Source organism: Balaenoptera ricei, chromosome 10, assembly GCF_028023285.1.
Source record: "Balaenoptera ricei isolate mBalRic1 chromosome 10, mBalRic1.hap2, whole genome shotgun sequence".
In the NCBI taxonomy this organism is placed as follows: Eukaryota; Metazoa; Chordata; class Mammalia; order Artiodactyla; family Balaenopteridae; genus Balaenoptera; species Balaenoptera ricei.
This window is the reverse complement of record NC_082648.1, coordinates 91,141,928-91,165,031: the sequence shown is the minus strand read 5'-3', so window position 1 is coordinate 91,165,031 and position 23,104 is coordinate 91,141,928. Positions and strand designations below refer to the sequence as shown.

Genomic DNA, 23,104 nt, shown 5'->3' with positions numbered 1-23,104 from the left:
TGCTGTGCTATTAAAAGACCCATATCAAACATCATCTTTGTGAAACTTTATGACCCTCTCTTGACAGATTTAACTCCTCCCTGTTTTCTTAGTACCATAAACTTTGATCATACAGTTTAATAAGAAATATAATAGTTTATTTTTATACCTTATTTCCATTAAATTTGGGAGGCCTTCAGGGTGGGAGTTTTGTGTTTTTGTAACCCAAGAAAATGCCCAAATGTTGATTTAAAGAATGAATGAATGAAAATGCTTCAGATATACTTTTCTATATTTTGTCACTGGTTATTAATATTAAAAAATTATAAAAATGGTGTGGACCATACCACCAGTGGACCATAAAGATAGTAAAAGTTAATACACACCTAAATATGATTTTTTACCTAAGTAAAATAATGTACTTCACACAATTAGTTCATTAAGTACACTTCTGTTGTTGCTCTTTTTTCCTCTACTTAGATTATGTTTTGTCATATAATTATGTAATATCTGTATGGTCAGGGAACATTTTTTATTTTCTGATGTGCAAACACATGCAATTGGAATTTGTTTGTGGTCCGTGACAGGTCCAGACACTCTTGTTTGGAATTTAAGAAATGTCTCTTTCTCTCTCTTTCTCTGTCATTGGAAACTGCATGACACAATAGACCAGTTGAATTTAATTGATAGCTACAGGACATTACATCCAAAAAGAAACCCAGAATACACATTCTTTTCAAGCACTCATGGAATGGTCTCTAGGATAGGCAACATACTAGGTCACAAAACAAGCCTCAGCAAATTAAAAGGATAGAAATTATTTCAAGCATCTTTTCTGACCACAGTTGTATGAAACTAGAAATCAACGACAGAAAGAAAAACAGGAAAAAAATTAACACATGGAGACTAAACAACATGCTACTAAAAAAACCAATGGGTCAACAATATGATCAAAGAAGAAATTAGAAAATACCTTAAGACAAATGAAAATGAAAACACAGCCTTACAAAATCTATGGTATACAACAAAAGCTGTTTTAAGAGGGAAGTTCATAGGGATACAGACCTTCCTCAAGAAACAAGAAATATCTCAGACAACCTAACCTACCACCTAAAATTATTAGAAAAAGAACAAACAAAACCCAAAGGCAGCAGAAGGAAGGAAATAATAAAGATCAGAGAGGAAACAAATACAATAGACATAAAAATAGAAAATAGCAATAAAATCAAGAGCTGTTTTTTTGAAAAGATAAACAAAGTTGACAACCTCTAACCATGCTCACCAAGAAGAAAAGAGACTCAAATAAACAAAATAAGAAATAAAAGAGGAGAAATAACAACAGATACCACAGAAATACAAAAAAATCATAAGAGAGTACTATGAAAAGTTATATGCCAACAAATTGGATAACCTACACGAAATGGAGAAGCTTCTAGAAACATACAACCTGCCAAAACTGAGTCAAGAAGAAATAGATGAGTTGAACAGACGATCACTAGAAGTGAAATAGAATCTGTAATTTTAAAAACTCCCTCCAAATCAAAGTTAAGGTCCAGACAGCTTCACTGGGGAATTCTACCAAACATACAAAGAAGAACTTATACCTATCCTGCTCAAATTATTACAAAAAGTTGAAGAGGAGGGAACACTCCCAAATTCATTCTATGAAGCCACCATCACCCTGATACCAAAACCAGACAAAGGCACTACAAAAAAAAGAAAATTACAGGCCAATGTCCTTCATGAATATAGATGGGAAAATCCTCAACAAAATATTAGCAAACCAAATCCAACAATACATACATACCATCATCAAGCTGGATTCATTCCAGAGTCACAAGGATGGCACAGCATACCCAAATCAATCAATGTGATACACCACATTAACAAAAGGAAACACAAAAACCATGTGAGCATTTTAATAGGTGCAGAAAAAGCATTAGACCAAGTTCAATGTCCATTTATGATAAAAATTCTCACCAAAGTGGGTATAGAAGGAACATACTTCAACATAATAAAAGACATTTATGACACATCCACAGCTAACGTAATTCTCAATGGTGGAAAACTGAAAGACTTCCCACTGAATTCAGGAATAAGACGAGGATGCCCACCCTCACCACTTTTATTCCACATAGTATTGGAAGTCCTAGCCACAGCAGTCAAACAAGAAAAAGATATAAAAGATATCCAGATTGGAAGGGAAGAGGTAAAACTGTCAGTATTTGCAGATGGCATGATATTCTATACAGAGAACCCTAAAGTCTCCACACAAAAACTATTAGAACTAATAAATGAATTCAGCAAGATAGCAATATATATTAATATACAGAAGTCCATTGTATTTTTTACACTAACAATGAAATATCAGAAAAAGAATGTAGAAAGAATCCTGTTTAAAATAACATTAAAAAAATAAAATACCTAGAAGTAAACCTAACCAAGGAGGTGAAAGACCTATACGCTGAAAACAATAAAACATTGATAAAGGAAATTGAAGATGATTCAAAGAAATGGAAAGATATCCCATGCTCTTGAAAGGATTAATATTGTTAAAATGGCCATACTATCCAAAGCAATCTATGGATTTAATGCAATCCCTATGAAAATACCCATGACATTTTTCATAGAACTAGAACAAATGATTCTAGAATTTTTATGGAATCACAGATGGCCTAGAATTGCCAGAGCAATCCTGAGGAAAAAGAACAAAGCTGGAGGCATAACCCTCCCAGACTTCAGACTATACTACAAGGTGACAGTAATCAAACAACATGGTTTTGGCACAAAAACAGATATATGGATCAATGGGACAGAATAGAGAGCCCAGAAATAAACCCACACACCTACAGTCAATTAATCTATGACAAAGGAGGCAAGAATATACAGTGGAGACAAGACAGTCTCTTCAGTAAGTGGTGTTGGGAAGGCCGGACAGCTCCATGTAAATCAATGAAATTAGAACACTTCCTCATACCATATACAAAAATAAGCTCAAAATGGCTTAAAGACCTAACTATATGATATGACACCATAAAACTCCTAGAAGAGAATGTAGGCAAAACATTCTCTGACATAACTCATAACAATATTTTCTTAGATCAGTCTCCCAAGACAAAAGAAATAAAACAAACAAACAAACAAAAAAACACATGGGGCCGAATCAAACGTAAAAGCTTTTGCACCGCACAGGAAACCATCAACAAAATGAGAAGACAAACTATGGACTGGGAGGAAATATTTGCAAATGATGTGACTGACAAGGGGTTAATATTCAAAATATACAAATAGCTCATACAACTCAATATTGAAAAAACAAACAATGTAATCAGAAAGTGGGTAGAAGACCTGAACAGAAATTGTTCTGAAGAAGACATACAGATGGCCAACAGGTACATGAAAAGATGCTCAACATCACTAATTATTAGAGAAATGCAAATCAAAACCACAATGAGGTGTTACCTCACACAGGGCAGAATGGCTATCTTCAAAATCTCTACAAGTAATAAATGCTGGAGAAGGTGTGGAGAAAGGGGAACCCTCCTATAGTGTTGGTGGGAATGCAAATTGGTGCAGCCACTATGGACAACAGTATGGAGGTTACTTAAAAAGCTAAAAATAGAGCTACCATATAATACAACAATCCCACTCCTGGACATACATCCAGAAAAGACAAAAACTCTAATTAGAAAATATATGTGCACCCCAGTGTTCATAGCCAACATGGTTTACAATAGCCAAGACATGGAAACAACTGAAGTGCCCATTAACAGACGACTGGTTTAAGAAGATGTGATATACATATACATACGTATGTATATGATATATGTATACATATGTATGTATATGTATACATCTGTATGTATATGTATACACACACACACACACAATGGAATATTTAGTCATAAAAAAAGAATGAAGTTTTGTCATTTGGATCTAGAGAGTATTATACTTAGTGAACTAATTCAGACAGACAAATATTATATGGTATCACTTATATTTGGGATCTAAAAAATAATATAAATGAATACAAAACAGAAACAGACTCACAGACATAGAAAACAAATTTATGGTTACCAAAGGGAAAAGGGAGGGGGGGAGGGATAAATTAGGAATATGGCAGTAACAGATACAGACTACTATACATAAACTAGATAAGCAACAAGGATTTACTATATAGCACATGGGATTATGTTCAATATCTTGTAATAACCTAAATGGAAAATAATCTAGGAAAAAAAATATATCTGAATCACTTTGCTATATACCTAAAACTAACACAATATTGTAAAACAACTATACTTTAGTTTTAAAAAAGAGAGATTTCAGAAGGATTCCAGGCAGTGGCTAGTAGATCCTCCCAGCTAGACTAAAGAGCTGGAAAATCTTAAGGCTGTTGTCCCATAGAACTTTAACATCCTGCCCAAATTGGAGAGAGACCTGTCTAGAGAAGAACTGAGGGTGTGACCTCTCTTGAATGGAGAGGACTAAAGTCAGACTCATAGGAAATTCATTGTTTTAAAGAGAGTTCTCCTGGTGGAAGCACCACAGTGTGAACTGAGATGGCTCTAGTTACACAAAGACTTCTGGGGGCCCAACTTTCTTTGAGTAGGAACAGAGTGAGAAAGCCAATCAGCTGCCAACAAGGGCCATTTCTCATGGAAATGCAAAGACCCCTCCAAGGGCAGAGCTCTGAAGAACAAAGGACTGCAGTCTATTCTACTTAGTAAAGCACACTTTCCTGACTTTTCTCTTCCCTGTCTCCTCACTGTGCTCCCTGAGATGACCGTCAAGTAAATTTCCCATTTTCAAGTTCTTGTCTCAGGGTCTGATTTTGGAAAATCAGGCTATGATGCCAGACATCCTTATTTTGTCCTCGACTATACTGGAAACTCTACTAGTGTTTTCCCACTAAGAATGATGCTGGATAACTCTGGAGAGAAGGGTTGAGTGACCCGAGACCTGGCAAGAAGACGCATGTATAGGGAGAAGCTGAGGAGGATGAGGAGTCCCAAGAATAAGATAGATTTGGGGGCCAGCAGAGGGTCATGGCCAGTGAGAAAGTTGGGGTAGGGAATAGCACTAGTGCTTTAGGGTAGGGATGTCTAATATTTAACTTTTGTTACCTGTCTTGTAGTGTCATTTCCTACCACTACCCTAAACTTTCAATAAGAGCCTGCTGTCCATTAAAAAAAACGATGGTGAAAGATAGGTATGAAGTATCCAACTATTTTTTTATCACTGTTTTTATTATAGATTAGTTGTTGAATTCCATCAAGTTCCTTTTATGAACATCGTGACTCATCCACTCTTCTCCAGAATGATCATTATGAGTAAAGCTACTGTGAACATTTTTGTATATGTCTCCCATTAAACATGTCCACACATTTTGCGGGGATATATACATAGGAGTGGCATTGCTGGGTCATAAGGTGGGCATTTCTTCACTGTTAGTAGACACTGCCAGTTTTCCCAAGTGGTTATATCATTCACATTCACACCAGCAGTGCATGGGAGTCTGAGATTACCTATGTTGTTGTCAACACTTGTTATTGTTAGTCTTTTTATTTTCAGTCATTCTGATAGATGTGAAGTGTTATTTCATTATAGGTTTAATTTTCACTTTGTGATTACCAAAGAAGTTGAGCATTTTTTCATGTGGTTAGTAGTCATTGGATACTCGTTTGGGGAAGTGCCTGTTCAGCTCCCATGTCCGTTTTTCCATTGTGTTAATATTTTTCTCACTGATTTATAAAATTTCGTTAAATACATTTTTAAAACAACTTAAATATGGTGGTTAAGATGGGCTGAAGTAAAAGCATGGGAAAAGATATATACCATGCAAAGGCTAACAGAAAGCTGGTATCGCTTTAGTAATATCAGATAAAGTTTAAAGCAAGAAGCATAATTGTTAGAGATAAAGAGGGATGTTTCACAGTCATTAAAATGGACAGTCCTCCAGAAAGATATAGCAATTCTAAATTTGTAAGTGTAAAATATAGCCTCAAAATACAGAAAGCCAAAGCTGATAGAACTAAAAGGAGAAATAGACAAATTCAAAGTCACAGAGAAATATTAATACACTTCTTTCAGTAACTAATGGAACAAGCAGACCAAATATCAGTAGTGTTATAAAGGATTGGAACAATATGATTAACAACTTTGACTTAATTCACATATGTAGAGCATTTTATCCAACACCTATAGTGTACATATTCTTTTCAAGGGCACATCGAAAGATTAACAAAATTAATTGTATCCTGGGTCATAAAGCAAGTATCATATTTCACAACATTGAAGTAATAGAGAATATGTTCTCTAATCACAAGGAAATAGGCTCAGAATTAATAACAAAAAGATAATTAGAAAAGCCCCAAATACTGATAGTTAAGCAATATTCTTATAAATAATAAAGAAGAAATCACAGTGGAAATTTTTAAATATTTTGAACTAAATGGTAATGATAATGACATACCAAAATTTGTGGAATACAGCTAAAGACATTTATGGCCCTAAAAGCATCAAGTTGAAAAGAAGGAAGACTGAAAAATCTGAAACATAAGCATTCTTTTCCAAGAAGTTGAAAAAAAAATCAGAAAAACTAAACTGCAAGAAAGTGAAAGGAAGGAAATAATAAATATGAACAAAAATTAAAACTGAAACAAACAAAATTAAAAGTAAAACCTCTTGAAACAAACAGAATAAAACAAACAAAATTAAAAGTAAAACCTCTTGAAACAAACAGAATAAAACAAACAAAATCCCCAAAGCTCTTTGTCCTGTATTCTCCCATTTCAGTAAATAGAAATTTTATCCTATCATATGCTCTGTATTTGGAATCAACCTTGACTGCTCTCTTTCTCTCATACCTCGCATTTGTGAGGTGATCCTATAGATGGGGGGTCCCCAACTCCCAGTCCGCTGACCAGTACGGGTCCGTGGCCTGTTAGGAACTGGGCCGCACAGCAGGCGGTGAGTGGCGAGCGAGCATGCTGTTCCCCATTGCTCGCATTACCGCCTGAATCATCCCCCACCAACCCCCATGGAAAAATTGTCTTCCACGAAACTGGTCCCTGGTGCCATAAAGGTTGGGGACCGCTGCTATAGGTTATACCTTAAAAATATATCCAGAATCCAGTCACTTCTTATTCCCTTCATTGATTACAGCCTGATCTAAGCTATCATTATCTCTTACCTGCATAACTGCTGTAATTTCTTAATTGATCTCTGTATTCCCTCTCTTAGCCCAGTTCTTCATATGATAGTCAGAATTACCCTGTAAAACCTTCATGTCACTCTTGCTCTCTTATCTTTACAGTCCCTTTCCATTTCTCTTGGCATAAAAGCCAAAGAAAGCCCTTACAATGGCCAAGGAGACCCTGAATAATTTGCTCACCTCGTCTTATTTTTTGCCTTCTTCCTGTCCCTCTCTGAGCTACAACCATACTGGCCATCTTGCTGTTCTTCAGACGTGCTGTTGAATCTCTAGGCTGTCGCACTTGCTGTTCCTTTCCCCAAATATCCACTTGGCTTACCTCACTTCAGAACTCTGCTAAGAATCACCTTATTAATGAAATCTTCTCAATCAGCCCATAAAACAGCAATCCCCTTCCCCCATACTTGGCACTCCCTACTTTTTTTCTGTAATATATGCCTGGCACCTAGTAGACACTCAAGTGTTTATTTGTTAAATGAATAAATTCATGGATGGAACTATTCAAGTGGTTACTACCGGAAGTGATGTGAAAGTAATATTTATGTAGGAAAAACTTCCCAAACCTGTTAATTTCAGTATGCAATGCTCTGATTCTTCTGTTTTTTTGTTTTATCTTGAAATAAGTTTAGGCTTACAGAAGAGTTGCAAAAATAATACAGAGAGAGGGCTTCCCTGGTAGCGCAGTGGTTAAGAATCCACGTGCCAATGCAGGGGACACGGGTTCGATCCCTGGTCAGGGAAAATCCCACACGCCACAGAGTAACTAAGCCCATGCACCACAACTACTGAGCCTGCACTCTAGAGCCTGCGAGCCAGAGCTACTGAGCCTGTGCACCACAACTACTGAGCCCACGTGCCACAACCACTGAAGCCCACGTGCACAGAGCCTGTGCTCCACAACAAGAGAAGCCACCGCCATGAGAAGCCCGTGCACCGCAATGAAGAGTAGCCCCTGCTCGCTGCAACTAGAGAAAGCCTGCATGCAGCAATGGAGACCCAACACAGCCAAAAAAATAAAAAATAAATAATAATAATAATACAGAGAGTTACCGTATACCCTTCAACCAGCATCTCTTAATGTTAATACCTTATATAATCATAATACAATTATCAAAAGTAAGAAATTAGCATTGGTACAGTGCTGTTAACGAAAGTACAGACTTTATTTGAATTTCACCGATTTTTCCACTAGTATTTTTTCTGTCCCAGAGTCCAGTCTACAATTCCCTATTGCATTTAGTCATCATGTCTCCTTAATTTCTTCTGGCTGGTAACAATATCTCAGGCTTTCCTTATCTTTCAAGACCTTAAGACTTTTAAAAGTACTAGTCAGGCATTTTGTAGGATCTCCCTCAATTTGGACTTATCTAATGTTTTCTCATGATTAGATCAAGGTTTTGCGTTTTTGAAAAGTACCACAGAAGTGATATGGCTTTGTCGTATCAGGGGAGACATGGTATCAGTGTGTCTTATTACTGGTGATATTACCTTTGATCATGTGGTTAAAATAGTGTCTTCTGGGTTTCTCCACTGTAAAATTACTATTTTTTTCCTTTGTAATTAATAAATATTTTGGAAGAGATATTTTGATAAATATTTTGATAAATTTTATTTTTCTCCTGATACTTTCAGATATTAATTTTAGTATTCATCAGTGGATCTTGCTTGAAGCAATTATTATGTGCCATTCCAATCATGATTTTTTCATTCCTTCTATATTTATTAGTTGGAATTCTTCTGTAATGAAGACTTGTTCCTTCTCCCCCCATTTATTTATTCAATAATTTATTTATAAAAGTGTGGGTTTGTGAGTATTTGTTTTATTCTTTGGGTTATAATCTATTACTGTTACTGTTTATTTTGTTTAAATTGGTCCAGCTTTGACATCCATCTTATTTTTAGACATGCACCCATCTTATTTCTCTTGAGCACTTCCTTACTTTCTGGCACCATGAGATGCTCCAGCTCATCTTGTATTTTTCTTGCTCTGCCCTGAAATCAGCCACTGCTCTGTGGAATCCTGGTTCTTCTAATTGGAGAAGGATATTTAGAAACCAAGATCTGGATACTTGTTTCATCTTTTATAGCCTTTTTTTGTGTCCTGGCACTCTTTTTTTTCTTCTTCTTTTTTCATAGTCCTACCACCATGAAAACCTCTGAAAAACTTGACTTATATCCAGAGGAAAGTTAACATTATTAGAAGAGAATTTTCTGGTAGGAATATCAGAAAACCAATATATGTAACTCTGTCATTTGCTTTTGTACATGTGTTGAACAGATTTTATTTAGTTCTATTTTAATCCTCTAAAGCCTAGAAGTAGATTTTAAATATGATTTTTGGCCTATCCTCATAGTGTTACAATGTAATCGTTTCTAAAAATACATTTGGGATAGTAAAAGTCTTAGATTTCAAGTACTTTGTGATTTGGGGATTAGGGAGGCATAAATTACATAGCCTTATACTAGTGTAAATTAACCTCAGAAGTTAAAATATATTTCAAGTAAAGACTGACTCAAATTGTTATCCCAAAGTGCTGTGATAGATACTAAAGATCCAGATCAGTCATACCTGTAAAATTTTAGAGCTCTTCCTCAGCATAATTGCCTTCCTTTTACATGTCCTTTAACAATAGGGATTTCAATAATACAATATATTAATTACTAGAATAATAAATTTGCACATCTTATTCTCATTGAACTTGGAGGCTCCAAGGACTGGAATTCTGGATGTATTTATTTATTTATTGTTTATTTTTATTTTTGGCTGAGTTGGGTCTTCGTTGCTGCGTGTGGGCTCTCTCTAGTTGCAGCGAATGGGGGCCACTCTTCATTGCAGTGCACGGGCCTCTCATTGCAGTGGCCTCTCCTGCTGCGGAGCACGGGCTCCAGGCGTGCGGGCTTCAGCAGTTGTGGTTCACGGGCTCAGTAGTTGTGGCTTGCAGGCTGAAGAGCGCAGGCCCAGCAGTTGTGGCTCACGGGCCTAGTTACTCCGCGGCATGTGGGATCTTCCCGGACTAGGGCTCGAACCCATGTCCCCTGCATTGGCAGGCGGATTCTCAACCACTGCGCCACCAGGGAAGCCCTGGATTTATTTTTTTGTGTCCTATGTAGATGCCCAGATGTTGGTTTATGAATGAAAGAATGTACCTCAGAATATGTGACTCTACATTTTATTAGATTACTAATAATTAATTCTCAAATATCTCTAAAGAGAGTAAAAGTTAATGTGAATCTAAATGAGTCTGTTTACCAAATAAGAAGTGATAGGATAGTACTTCGGGTTCATTTAGTTTCATTTATGTTTCTCTGTCTAAGCATAGAACAAGTTCTGTATGTAGTTATATAGCATCTGTAAAGATGAGACGTTTCTTATTTTCAACTATGAAATTAATGGGATGTGTTTGAGGTCCATGACTGGTTCATAACTCACTTATTAATAATTAAGTAAAATTGACCCCTTTTTGTTATTGAGAATTGCATCAGACTTAGAATTCTGAAATTTCAGTTTGATTTCCATGTTATCTTCTTCTCTGCCTTTTTTTTTTGACCCTTTACCATCTCACCCCCTACTCTATCCTTCTTTGTTCATTCTTGCTTCTCTGTCCCATCAGTCTTTGCTTCTCTGTCCCATATAAGACATATAAGAGTATATGTCCCATATACTCTTGCTTCTTTCTATCATGTGTCCTTACTTCTCTCATGTGTTACTACATCTTTATCCCCTCTCCCTCCCTTCCTTCCATCAGTCATTCTTTCCATGTTTCCTTCTGGGAGTACACATATCTAGCCTCTGCTTCCGTATATCCAGACCTCATTCCATCCTTCCTTTTCTTATTCCTTCTCTCTCTCCAGCCTTCTTTCTGTCCTATCATTCCTTCTGTTCATTCAAAGCGAAGGTCCTTTCTTCCATCAGTTCTTCTTTTCTTTTATCTAGTCTAATGACTACCATATATGTACTGATGAATTCCAATTTTATATCTTCCACCCACACACTTCTACCTTGGACTCCAGATTTAACAATCCCACTTCCTGTGCTATATTACCTCTTGAATTCCTACCCAGATACCAACTGCTCTTATCATTTTCACTATTACCACTATTATTCATGCCACCATCATCTCTTCTCTAGAGCAGTATAGTAGCCTCCTAAGTGGTCTTCCTATTTCTGCCCTTTGCCTGATAACTCATTTTCTACCCAGCAGTCCAAGTGATTATTTTAAAAGTTAAGTCATGTCATGTCCCAGTCTCTGCTCAAAACCTTTCAAAGGATTCCTATCTTTTTATATTATTATTGAGGTAACATTGGTTTAGAAGTTTCATGTGTAAATTATAATTTAATTTATGTGTACACTGCAGCATGCTTACCACTAATACAGTCACCATACAGTTAACCCCCTTTACCTATTTTGTGTTTCCATCCTCTCTGGTAACCACCAATCTTATTTTTCACAGATGAAAATAGAGATCTTATTTTATTCTTTTTTCCCCAGCTTTATTGAGATATAATTGACATGTAACTAGTCTTTTTCTGAAGGAGAGAAATTTCAAATAGGACTGTTAGACTACTGAAAAGCATTACACATAGATCTGGGAAAGCATGCTTTTGAACACGTTAGACATTTTATTTAGTTATGTGTAAATCCTTTAAAGCCTAGAAGTACATCTTATACTTGATTTTGGCCTAACCTGGTAGAGTCACAATGCTGTGGTTTCTAAAATTAGACAAGGAGTAAGAGTTCTAGATTATACATAGCTTTGTGTGATTTTTGAGATCAGAGAGGCTTAAGTTACATAGATTGTATTAGTGTAAATCGATTCCAGAGATTGAGTGATCTTGGCCCTTTTAAACTCTATTATTAATTCTAATAATTTTCTGTGTATTCCTTTTTTTATATGTTGATAGTGTCAATACCCATATCATCTGTAAATAATCATGTTTTTGTTTCTTCTTTTCCCATCCTTATACCCTTTATCTCTTGATCTTCTCATTACTACACTTGTTGGTCCTACAAGTACCAGGTTGAACAGAAGCAGTGGCAGGCATCCTTGTCTTCTTCCCAATCCTAAAAGAAGTACTTTCAACATTTTACCATTAAATATGATGTTTTCTGTACTTTTTGTGAATGCCCTTTTTCACATTAAGGGGGTTATCTTCTAGTCCTGGTTTGTTGAGGCTAAAAGGAAATTGAATTTTAATAGCTACTCTTTCTGCATCTGTTCAGTTGGTCATGTGAAATTTCTTTATTCTATGAATGAGGTGAATACACTAACCCGTTTTTAAACATTAAACTAATCAACTTTCTGTGGATAAGCCCAACTTGATCATGATGTATATTTTTTAATGTATTGTTGTATTTGGCTTGCTAATATGGTATGCTTGTGAGTGAGATTAGTTTGTAATTTTCCTTTTGTACTGTCCTTGTCTGATTTTGGTATCAAGGTAAATCTCACCTCATAAAGTGAGTCAAGGAGTGTTCCTTTTTTGTCTATCCTCTGTATGAGGTTAGAATCCTCTGTAAAATTAAAACTGTCTATTTCATGAATGTTTGGTAGAATTCATCTGTACAGCTGACTGGCTCTTGTGTTTTCCATATAAGATTTTTAACCATGAATTCAGTTTCTTTAGTAGCTATGAAACTGTTCATGCTCTTTTTTTGCTCTTGAGTCAGTTTTGGTAAGTTTTAAATTTCTTCTTGAGTCAGTTTTGGTAAGGAATTTATCCATTTTATCAAAGTTTTCAAATTTATTTGCATAAAATTGTTCATACTGCCTTATTTGCCATTTAATCCCTGCAATATCTGAGATTATATCATCTTTTTTATTCTTAATATTGCTTATTTTGTCTGCTCTCAATTTTTCCCTTAATTTACCTTGTCAGAGTTTTACAGTATTGTTTCTGCAAGTAATAAATTTTGGCTTTGTTGTTTCTATTATGTATTTGTGTTCTCTTTTCACTAATTCCTGCTCTTGATCATTTCCTTCTTTCTTTTTCTTCTTTAGAACATAGAGACCAATAGGTGAACAATAGAACAATAAACACCTTTATTACTTGAGCTAAGATAGGAGGGAGGAGGATTTGTTTGCCTTTCCGGGCCTTGATTTTCCTCAGCTAGAACTCCAGCTCCTTGCACTCTAGCACATAGCCATCTGCTTCGCCACACTGGCCTGGTTTTGAAACAAGGCATGCAAGGAACTTGCCCTGCTGGAACTGCTCCTCCAGAAGACTGCTGATTTTGGCATTCTTTTTCCTTTCATCATATTTCTTCTGAATTTTCTTTGATCGTTTTTTGTTTAAAATCCCTTCCACCTCGAAGTCAGCTTGGCTCCCTTCTTGTGGCCCCAGGGCAGTGCGTAGTGGGACTCCTACCACTGTCAGAATAGTGTGCTGTCAGTGAGCACGATGCAGTTCTTCACCAGGGTCTTGGTACTGACCAGTTCATTGTTGGAGGCACTGTAAACAATAATGAGCCTCGTTTTGCACGTACAACACTCCAAGCCTCAGGGGAAGTTCCCCATGTCCAGCCTCAAGGTACGGTATTTGTTGCCTCCCTGCATGTGGAATGTGTGTATGAGGCAGGGTCAATCTTAGTGTTGGCAGCGGGGATTCCCAGCTCATACTTTTGCTTCTTGTGGTAGGTCTTTCTCCCTTTCCTAGTCTTGTGGCGCTTGTGCCAGTTGTTCCGAGATATGCCTATTGCTCAGTGCTGGCTGGAAAGAGATAATTTCCTTCTTTATATTTTTTTTAAGATTTATTCTGCTGTTTTCCTAACTCAATTTCAAGTCTTTTTTTCTAATGTAAGCATTTAAGCCTATATATTTTCTTCTAATACCTCTTTTTTGTTGTTTTTCATTCTGTGCATTTTAGATATATTTTTTTCATTATCATTCAGTTTTAGGTATTTACTAAAATCCATTGTGATGTTCTTTGATAAATTGTTTGGAGAAGTGTTTTTTAATTTCAAAATGTATGATAGATACCAATTCCTTTCAATCTGTTGAATAGTATTATGACCTAGTACAGGGTCAATTTTCATGAGTATTCCATGTATACTTGAATAAATGTTCTCTACTTATTGGATATAATGTTCTCTGACTGCTTTATATCTTATGTCTTTGTCTTTGGTTTTGTGTAGTTTCAATATGGTGTATCTAGATGTGGATCCTTTCTCTGTCTCTGTCTCATCTCTCCCTCTCTGTATCTCTGCTTATTTTTATCTGTTCTTTATTTCTGTTTTTATTTCCCCTCCTCTCCATCCCACCTCCCAACTGTATCCCCATGTTCCTCTCTTTCTTACCCTGCTTGAGATTCATGAGCTTCTTGAATTGATATCTTTCAGTGGTTCTGGAAAATTTTCAGTAATTTTCAGGTCTCTTATTCTGCAGCTCAGATTAAGTTCGTTTCCTTGTGGATTTTATGATTGATTGATTGATTTTTGGTGGAACTTTTTCTGTAGAAATTGAAGCATGGGTTGAAGTTGAGAATCCAGAGAGGATTTATAATTTCTTTTAACAATTATCTCAGATCACAACCAACCTGGGACCACGTTAATGCAATGATATGCTTGAGATGTTTGGTACCATTTAAATTCCATGAATTTGCATTGAGATTATGCATGGGGGGGATGCACAAGAATTTTTTAATAAAATAAATAATTTTAGATTTATAGAAAACGTGCAGATATAATACAGAGAGTTCCTGATTACTCTATACCCTGTTTCCCCCAATATTAACATCTTACATTACCACAGTATTTTTGTCAAAACTAAGAAATCATAGTACTAGCTAAATTCCAGACTGTATTCAGATTTCCACTAATGTTCTTTTTCTGTTCCAGGATTTCATCCACATTACCACATTGCATTTAATCATGTGTCCTTAGTCTCCTCTGTCCTGTGACAGTTCCTCAGGCTTCCCTTGTTTTTTATGACCTTTTGGATTTAGAGTACTGGTCATGTATCTTGTAGAATAGTCCTCAATTTAGTTTTGTCTGATGTTTCTCTCATCTTTAGAGTGGGGTTATGGGTTTTGTGGAAAATATCACAAAGGTGAAGTGTTCTTCTCATCACATCATACCAAGATGTACATGATACATGAATGACTTATCACTGATGATGTTTGCTTTGATATGTGGTTGCAGTACTGTTTGCCAGTTTTCTCCATTGTGAAATTACTATGTTTAACCTTTCCATTCAGGAATGGGAGATTTTATTTTCTTTCAGCCCAGACTGAGTAGAGACAGGCAAGTTTCCTTCCTGTCCTATTAAGATTTATGTCTTATTTACATTTGAACTGTGGATGGAGCTCTTTAAAGCCCGGGTTTTATATTGAGGGTCTATTATTAGTTTCCTCAGTTGGATGGGCCTTGGGCTTTATCTCCTGTCCTCCTCAACCTGGATTATGTTTAAGCTTTCCAGGGCTCTGTAGAAATCCTCAAGGCTAAAGCTGACCTTACCACTCTGCTTAAACTCTTATGATTCCTTACTTTTGGGGCAGTCCAGTGAATTATGTTTAAAAGTTTTCTTTTGTTGTTTTTTGTTAACTTTTTGTTAGTTATTTCCACTAGGGTATCTTAATCCAATGTACTGTCAGCAACAGAAGTTAGTAGGTTTCTTTTGACATTGATTTTGAATATTTTTAAAAATGTTAACACTTGTGTTGGGGGGAAATACAGCTTAGACTTAGAAAGTATGTTACTTGTAGTCATTCTCCCAATTCCTCACTCCCCCCACCCAAACACACACAGTTCTTATGAGTTTCTTAATTTAAAGATACTGTTTTCTCTGTTGTGATTGATCTTTCCTATTTGATCCTCATGATCAACACCTGTTGATTCCAAACTCTGCTCAAGTGTTTTCTTCCTCATGCCTTCTCCTGTCTCCTTTCCCCTGCCCCCACACACAGAGTTTGATTTCATCTGTGCTGCCATAATATACCCTTCATTAAGAAATATGAATACATATATATCAATGTTGGTTTGAATATTATGGTAGATGTTATTATTGTTCACCATTATTCACCTGCAGGAAATTTATGCTTCTGCCTTCTTGAAGTTTGGCTTGCCCATGTAACCTGCTTTAACCAATTAAATGTGAGCAGAAATGCCTTGCCTGATCTGCAGTAGATACATAGCATGAGTGAGAAATAAACTTTAGTTATTTTAAGACACTGAGCTTTGAGAGTTGTTTGTTACCTCAGTGTAACCTAACATGTTCTGTCTTAATTGACACACATGCTCAATCCCCCATCTTGAAGGCAAAAGCTGTATTTTAGTCGTCTTTATGTCCTTAAAGCTGCCAGCCTAATTTTCTTAAAACATTTTAGATTATTACATATCCTTCAGGAAAGTAACATTATATAGTGCAAAGAGCGTGGGTTTAGAGGCAGACACATCAAAATTAAAAAATTTTTTACTTGATTGCTTAGCTGAGTTACTTTGGAAGATGTCCTTGAGTTTTAGATTCATTTTTAAAATGAGATACCTTATTAAAGTTGTTGGGAATATAGTATATGTAAAGTACCTAGTACAGTAGACATTCTTTCCCTCTCACATTTCTTACTTCTCCATTGACTATTGAATCAAGTCTTTAAAAGTCCCTTTCTCCTGCTTTCATTAATTTATTTATTTGATTAGTCATTAGATAAATATTTTTTGAACTGCTACTATATGTCAGGCATTGTCTAGTTACTGGGAAGTGGTGAACAAGGCCTAGTCCCAGTCTTTAAGGTGGTTACAGTCCTATGGCCAATAATTCTCCCTTCCTGTCTTCAGCTATCAAACAAAGTTATATTAATACTGCAAGTCCTCTCTCTACCATCACCTTGAAAATTTTGCCTAAATTTCTCCACATCTCAAAAAAAAAGAAAAAAAATCCAGAACTGATTGTTCCCTCCTGATTGTTCAAAGCAAATTACTGGTATTCATATGTGTCTCTTATAATATATATTGCATTCTGCCATAACAGGTTCTGTTATATTTGTATATATCATGTACATTTTCAAGTTTCTTTTCTAAATTTTAAGCTCCTTGAGTGTTGGAATTTCATATCATTTATATTGTATTCCTCAAATCAAGAATATTATGTGGATAATGAATAATGTCATTCGTTAGAAGGTGTTTTAGGAATTTATGGGGGCATTTTTGGTAGTCACAGTGATTGGAGGGTCCTAGTGGAATTAATGAGGAGAGACTGAGGATGGAAAACTTCTTGCAGTGCTCAGGACGGTCTGTCAAAATAAATAGTTGTCCTGAGTCCCACATAACTTTCAAATATTCTACTAGATGTTTCATGAAACACCTAGTAAGTGAAAAACTTATTCATGATTTTCAAAATCTAGAGCCTAAATCCCTTTTTATGTGTAAACACTAGGTATTTTTTACACAGTTTTAATATACATTGAGTGTTCCTGAAATATATTGATCACCGATGTGAATCAAGGGAAGATTGAACTTTGTCCAGACGTCTACTAAATCTTGCTCAACATTACAGGAAACCAAAGGCAGTAACACTCATGGTATTTGAGTCACCAATAATACAACTGTATCATTCTGTTTTTGTAGCTGTTGAATTTTAAATGATTCTGTATGTAGGTGTAGGCATCCAACTAATTCATTGTCTTTTTGTTTCATACCCAGATTATTTACTTATGGTAAGTAAATGTTGCTTGTTTTTAAAATATAAATGACTTTCCTTAAACTTCTCTCATATATTACATTGGAGCATTATATTAATGCTTTAAAATTGTATATAAAGATATGTTATCTATGAATTTCATTTCAGAATTTAAAATAAGGCAGTGAAAAATATTTGTTATAAAAAGTGACATTGTGTCATGGTTTAGAACCACTGATTTATGAACCATTAGAGCCTGGAAAAATATAAAATTTGCTTTTAAAATACATATTTAATCCTATTCAACATTAAACTGTTCTCTTCAGGGAAAGTGTATATCACAAATATTCTGATAATTTGAATAATGTTAGTTAAGAGCACTAAAAATTTGTTACAAACCAGAAAAAAAGCATATGTAAACTTTATTCAATTTAGAAAGAGACAAATTGCTATTTATAATTTTTGAACTTCTAATGAAACACCAATGACTGCTTAATGACTGAGACTCTCCATTTTTTCCTTTATTATAGTTAGTATATCCAGAACTTTTATTTTAAAAAATTTAACTCTGTTGTTTCACAAGGAGGAAGGGTAGAAGAGAAGATATTTTGCATGTGATTTAATGATCTTAATTTATAGTCTGTAAATCAGTTCTCTAGGGTCAGCAATGAATTGTTTTGATTTAGATATTCTAAGTGTAGTTTTCATTGTTGAGCATGTGATAAGATATATTTTATAAACTCAAGTGCAGAACCAGATGGCTTTATTCTGGTATGATACGTGTTAATTCATAATGCCTTGTTTTTAGCAGGAATGGGATTATGTTGTATCTTACTGTTGCCTTTTTTAGACTATTTTATAGACAGAACTAGAAATTCTAGTTATATAAAGCTGTACTAGCACAGGCTGGAAAGTAGGTCATTGTTATGGGGAGTATACCAAACTGCCCACTGGTTGCTATAGCAATGACCTACTTTAAGAAACTATTTCTGTTGATTCATGTTGAAATCATCTTTTGGCATAAAGAAACTCACCGCATGTAATTTTTCCTAATAGCAGTAAGGTAGTGATCGCTGGAGGTAAAAAAAAAAATCCTTAAAATGTTTAAAGTGAAGAAATATATTTTCTCACCTAACACCTCTTCAATTTATTTTGAAGTGCTGCAATTAGTATTGTAATTAAATAGTACCAGAACTATTCTTCTGTGTAGGCAATACAATTATGCAGAGGGGTGTAGTGAGTTTTACTACCCTTTGGCCTATTTAAAAATCAACCCGTTACGTGTAGTTAATAGCATTATTAACTGAGCCTTCAAATGGGTATGGTTTCAAGAAAACAGTAAACATGCCAAATTGGATAAGGTCTGAAAATAAGTTCCTATTAAAATTGTACCTTATGGGGAGTTCCCTGGTGGCCTAGTGGTTAGGATTCTGGGCTTTCACTGCTGTGGCCCCGGTCAGTCCCTGGTTGGGGAACTGAGATCCCGCAACCTGCACAGTGGGGTCAAAAAAAAAAATGTACCTTATGTAATTTCAATGTATTGTATTAAATCATTCCATTCAATATTGGATTCCTGTTCTTAGGTACATGCATTCGTAATATATAAAGGTTGAAATTGGTGTGTTCTCTGAAACACATTGAATCTGAACTGTGGCAGAACTCACTCTCTTCCCAGTTGAGGGTAAAGGATGAAAAGTTAGACTATATAGTACCCTTTGAAGTAATAACATTTTTCCTTCAGCACTAAAAAGAAATCTTACCTGTCAATGAGTTGATATTTTGAACTTGGTGTATTGGAGATTTTATGGTATTATCAAGGAAGAATTATATGCTTAAAGATTAGTTGATTCAGGGTCTTAATTGCACTGTATCTTGTTGTATATATATTCATATTCACATTTGCCTTGCCTTGTGGGAAAGATTTTCATCAAACCTTTGTTCAAAGTCACATTCAGAGAAAGTTAAGAGTTCAAGATGATTGTGTATATAGATGTAGGCATTAACTAATTCATTATCTTCTGTTGTCATGCCCCGGTATTTACATATAGAAATACATGTTACTTCTTTCAAAACTATAAATTTTTCCCAAGGGGGAATAATTATAACTTCTGCTGAATGAATATCTACCAAGTACTAGTTATTTTATGCTCTTTCTATCCTTTCAGCAGATGTTCAAGACAACTCTATAGCTTATTTTCTACTATTTCTGATCTTTTCAACATGTAAGGCACATGATGAGATTTGTTTGCCAAATGTAGAATCCAAAACACAGGTAAAGAAAACTGTGTAGTTAGGAGTGAGACACAGATACTTAATTTGAAATCCTTCAGGAGGAGAAGGTGATCTATATATGATAGCTATCATATAACGTACAATCTGAAAGTTTCTCTAGGATGAGGTTATATCCTTTGAGGGTTTAGGGGATGGAGAAATTACTTTCAGGTGGAAGACTGAAGATTAGTAGAATATGAACTTAAAGAGATGGGAATTGGGAAAGGTACTCCAGGCCGAGGGAAAGAACATGGAGCAAATTCCAGGAGATTGAATGTGTGGGGAAAAGAGAAGTAGTTTGGTTTGGCGGGAGGGAAAGAGGAATGGTAGGAAATGAACCCTGGAGCCCTAAGTTAGTCAAACAAAATAATTTGTTCTTTATTCTATAAAGAATGAAGTTTTGAAGACCTTTTTACAGGAAAGTGTGCCTCAGGAAGATTTCATATTGTGTATAAAATGGATAAGAGTGGAGAGAGATTGTTGGTAGACAGAGCCATTTTAAGGCATTGCAGCAAATAATACTAGCAAGAGATAACAAGGGATAGAATTATTGTAGCAAGAATAGAAGTGATAGGAAGGAGGAGACTAAAAAAATAATAGATAACAGTTATATAATCATGCTTACTATGGGTCAGGCACTGTTCTAAGAGCTTCACATATGTTATTTAATTCTCACAACAATAGTGTGATATGGGCCCTGTTACTACTCCAATTTAACAGATGAGGAAATTAGAACTTTTCAGGATTGATTGAGGGATAGTAACTTGCTGCTATCAATTGTTAAATTATGGGACATCTATGCAATGGAATACTATGAAACCATGAAAATTGATGCCATAGAAGTATGTCTGTTGCTTTGAAAATATGTTCACTATGTGTTAAACCAGGTTTACAGTAAATATAATATTTCTGTTTTGTTCTACTTTGAATGAATATGCTAATTGTCAATTTTATAACTTTTATGACATTTGAAAAAAGTGTATGTTTCTCTCTTCTTTACCGCCACCCCAAACTCCCTCTCCCCAAGGGTAGCTATTATTAATAGCTTGGAGAGTATCCTTCCAGTTAACAAGTAGATATATGCAAAGTAAATTTTATTTTATCAAAATAATATATGCAATAGTTTTAAAAGTCACAGTGCAAAAAGCCTTATAACAAAGGACAGCATCTCCGATATGTTCTCCTCCATCCTGCTCTTTTTCTTTTCTTCACAAGTCTTTTCTGAAATACCTATTTGAGTCCACTGTATCTCTGCAATCTTTATGTGAAATTATAGTGATATAAACAATAACATCCATGGAAGAAAAACATCATCAATAACATCTATGGGAGAAAAACATCATACCGCAATACAACTTCTGTTCCTTTGTTTTATGAAGTGCCAAAACAAAATTAACTTTTTGGTTGCAAAACTTTTTCCATTGCTTCAGTCCACGTCATTCTGTACAATGTTTGTTTGGTTCATAGAGTATTTATTGAAAAGCATTAAGAATGCTTATTCAGCTTGTGAACAAGAAAGGGAAAAATAAAGGGCTAATTATTAACTAATCCAGGCTTACTTGTTCATTTTATAAATGAATCAGATCCTTTTTTTTTCGTTTCCCATCTTGTTGTCTATCATTGACCTGCTTGTACTACATAAAAACTTTTCTAACAGAAAAGTAGAATATGGTGAATTCTTGCTACTTACTACCAGCTCTGGTAGAGAAGATACTGAAACTAATACTACAAAAGAGATTTGAGGATTATCTCTGCCTTGGATTATCCTTCCAGGACATTTTAGTTTTGTACTGTTAAAACTTAAAAATTGCTAGTTCACTCAACTTCTTAATTTTTGATCTGAATACTACAGGCTCTAAAAATTCTTTTGCCAAGCAAATACAGAAAACTAGATGCTTGCCAATAAACAGTTGTCACCGAGCATGATAAGTTATTCGTAGTTATGGATAATTTTACAAAACTTATATACTTTTATATTGCTCTAACAACAAACAACAACAATATTCTCCCCAAAGTATTTGCACATTGGCAGTGGTGGGTTGGGATGGTGATTGGGTATTAGGGAGGTAACTCCAAACCAAGACAGAAAGGGGATGTGGTGAAATATAAATGTGAGTATATATTTGTTTAAGGACAACTGTGAGACTTCCTAAGGTGAAATGGTGGGATGTCTTTAACATCCTCGTGAGTATAGCACTGTGACTTCCCAAGCCCGTAGAGATGATGATTCCTAAAGGAATTCCTTTAGGAATTCCTAAAGGAATATCAAATTTGACTAGGTATACTGATGTCACTAATAACTACAGTTGTAGAAAATTAACAAGACTTTCTTGGTGAAATTATGGGATCAGAATGGGCAAAGACAACAAAATGATCTATTCTGAATAATCTTCTAGAAAAATGCTGTCCAGTAGAACTTTCCCCAATGATGGAAGTGTTCTTCACCTGTGCTGTCCAATATGGTAGCTACTAGGCACACATGTAGCTCTTGAGAGGCCTTGAAATGTGGTAAGTGTGACTGAAGAACTGAATTTTTAATTTTAATTAATTTAAATGGCTACACGTGCCTAGTGGCTACCATATTGGACAATGCAGTTCTGAAATATGCCTTTCCATTCATTTTAACCACTCCTTCTGACAAGTAAGACACAATCATTATTCTGAAAGAGCACATGGCCTGTAGAAAAGGCAGATAGATATTTAAGATGAAAAACAAAGAAGAAGCAGAGTAGAGAGGAAATAAGATATATCCAGCTGAGAGGAACAGAATCTAGATGAAATATTAGAGAAAAGTAACATGAGGCAAACAATGAGGTTGAACCTTCCAGGGGTGATATCTCTTTTGGATTTGCTCTTGTGGACTGCTCCATTTCTTCCCAATGGAAGATGCAAAGTAAGCAGTCTTCTGCCTCTGCCCCAGAATTTCCCCAGATATTATGCATAAGACTTACTGATAATTATTTCATTGAAAAAAGATCTGTAGCCCCACCTGCATCATGAAACCTTTTTTGAAAAAATTAATCTGGC

General features: G+C 35.4%; 1 protein-coding gene and 1 pseudogene across 4 annotated transcripts in view; one reads left to right on the top strand and one right to left on the bottom strand.

Moving 5' to 3' along the window:
* CRY1 (cryptochrome circadian regulator 1) overlaps positions 1-23,104 on the top strand; it is a 95,007-nt gene that overhangs the window by 36,696 nt on the left and 35,207 nt on the right. The window lies entirely within an intron of this gene.
* Positions 13,167-14,506, bottom strand: LOC132372802 (small ribosomal subunit protein eS8-like; annotated as a pseudogene).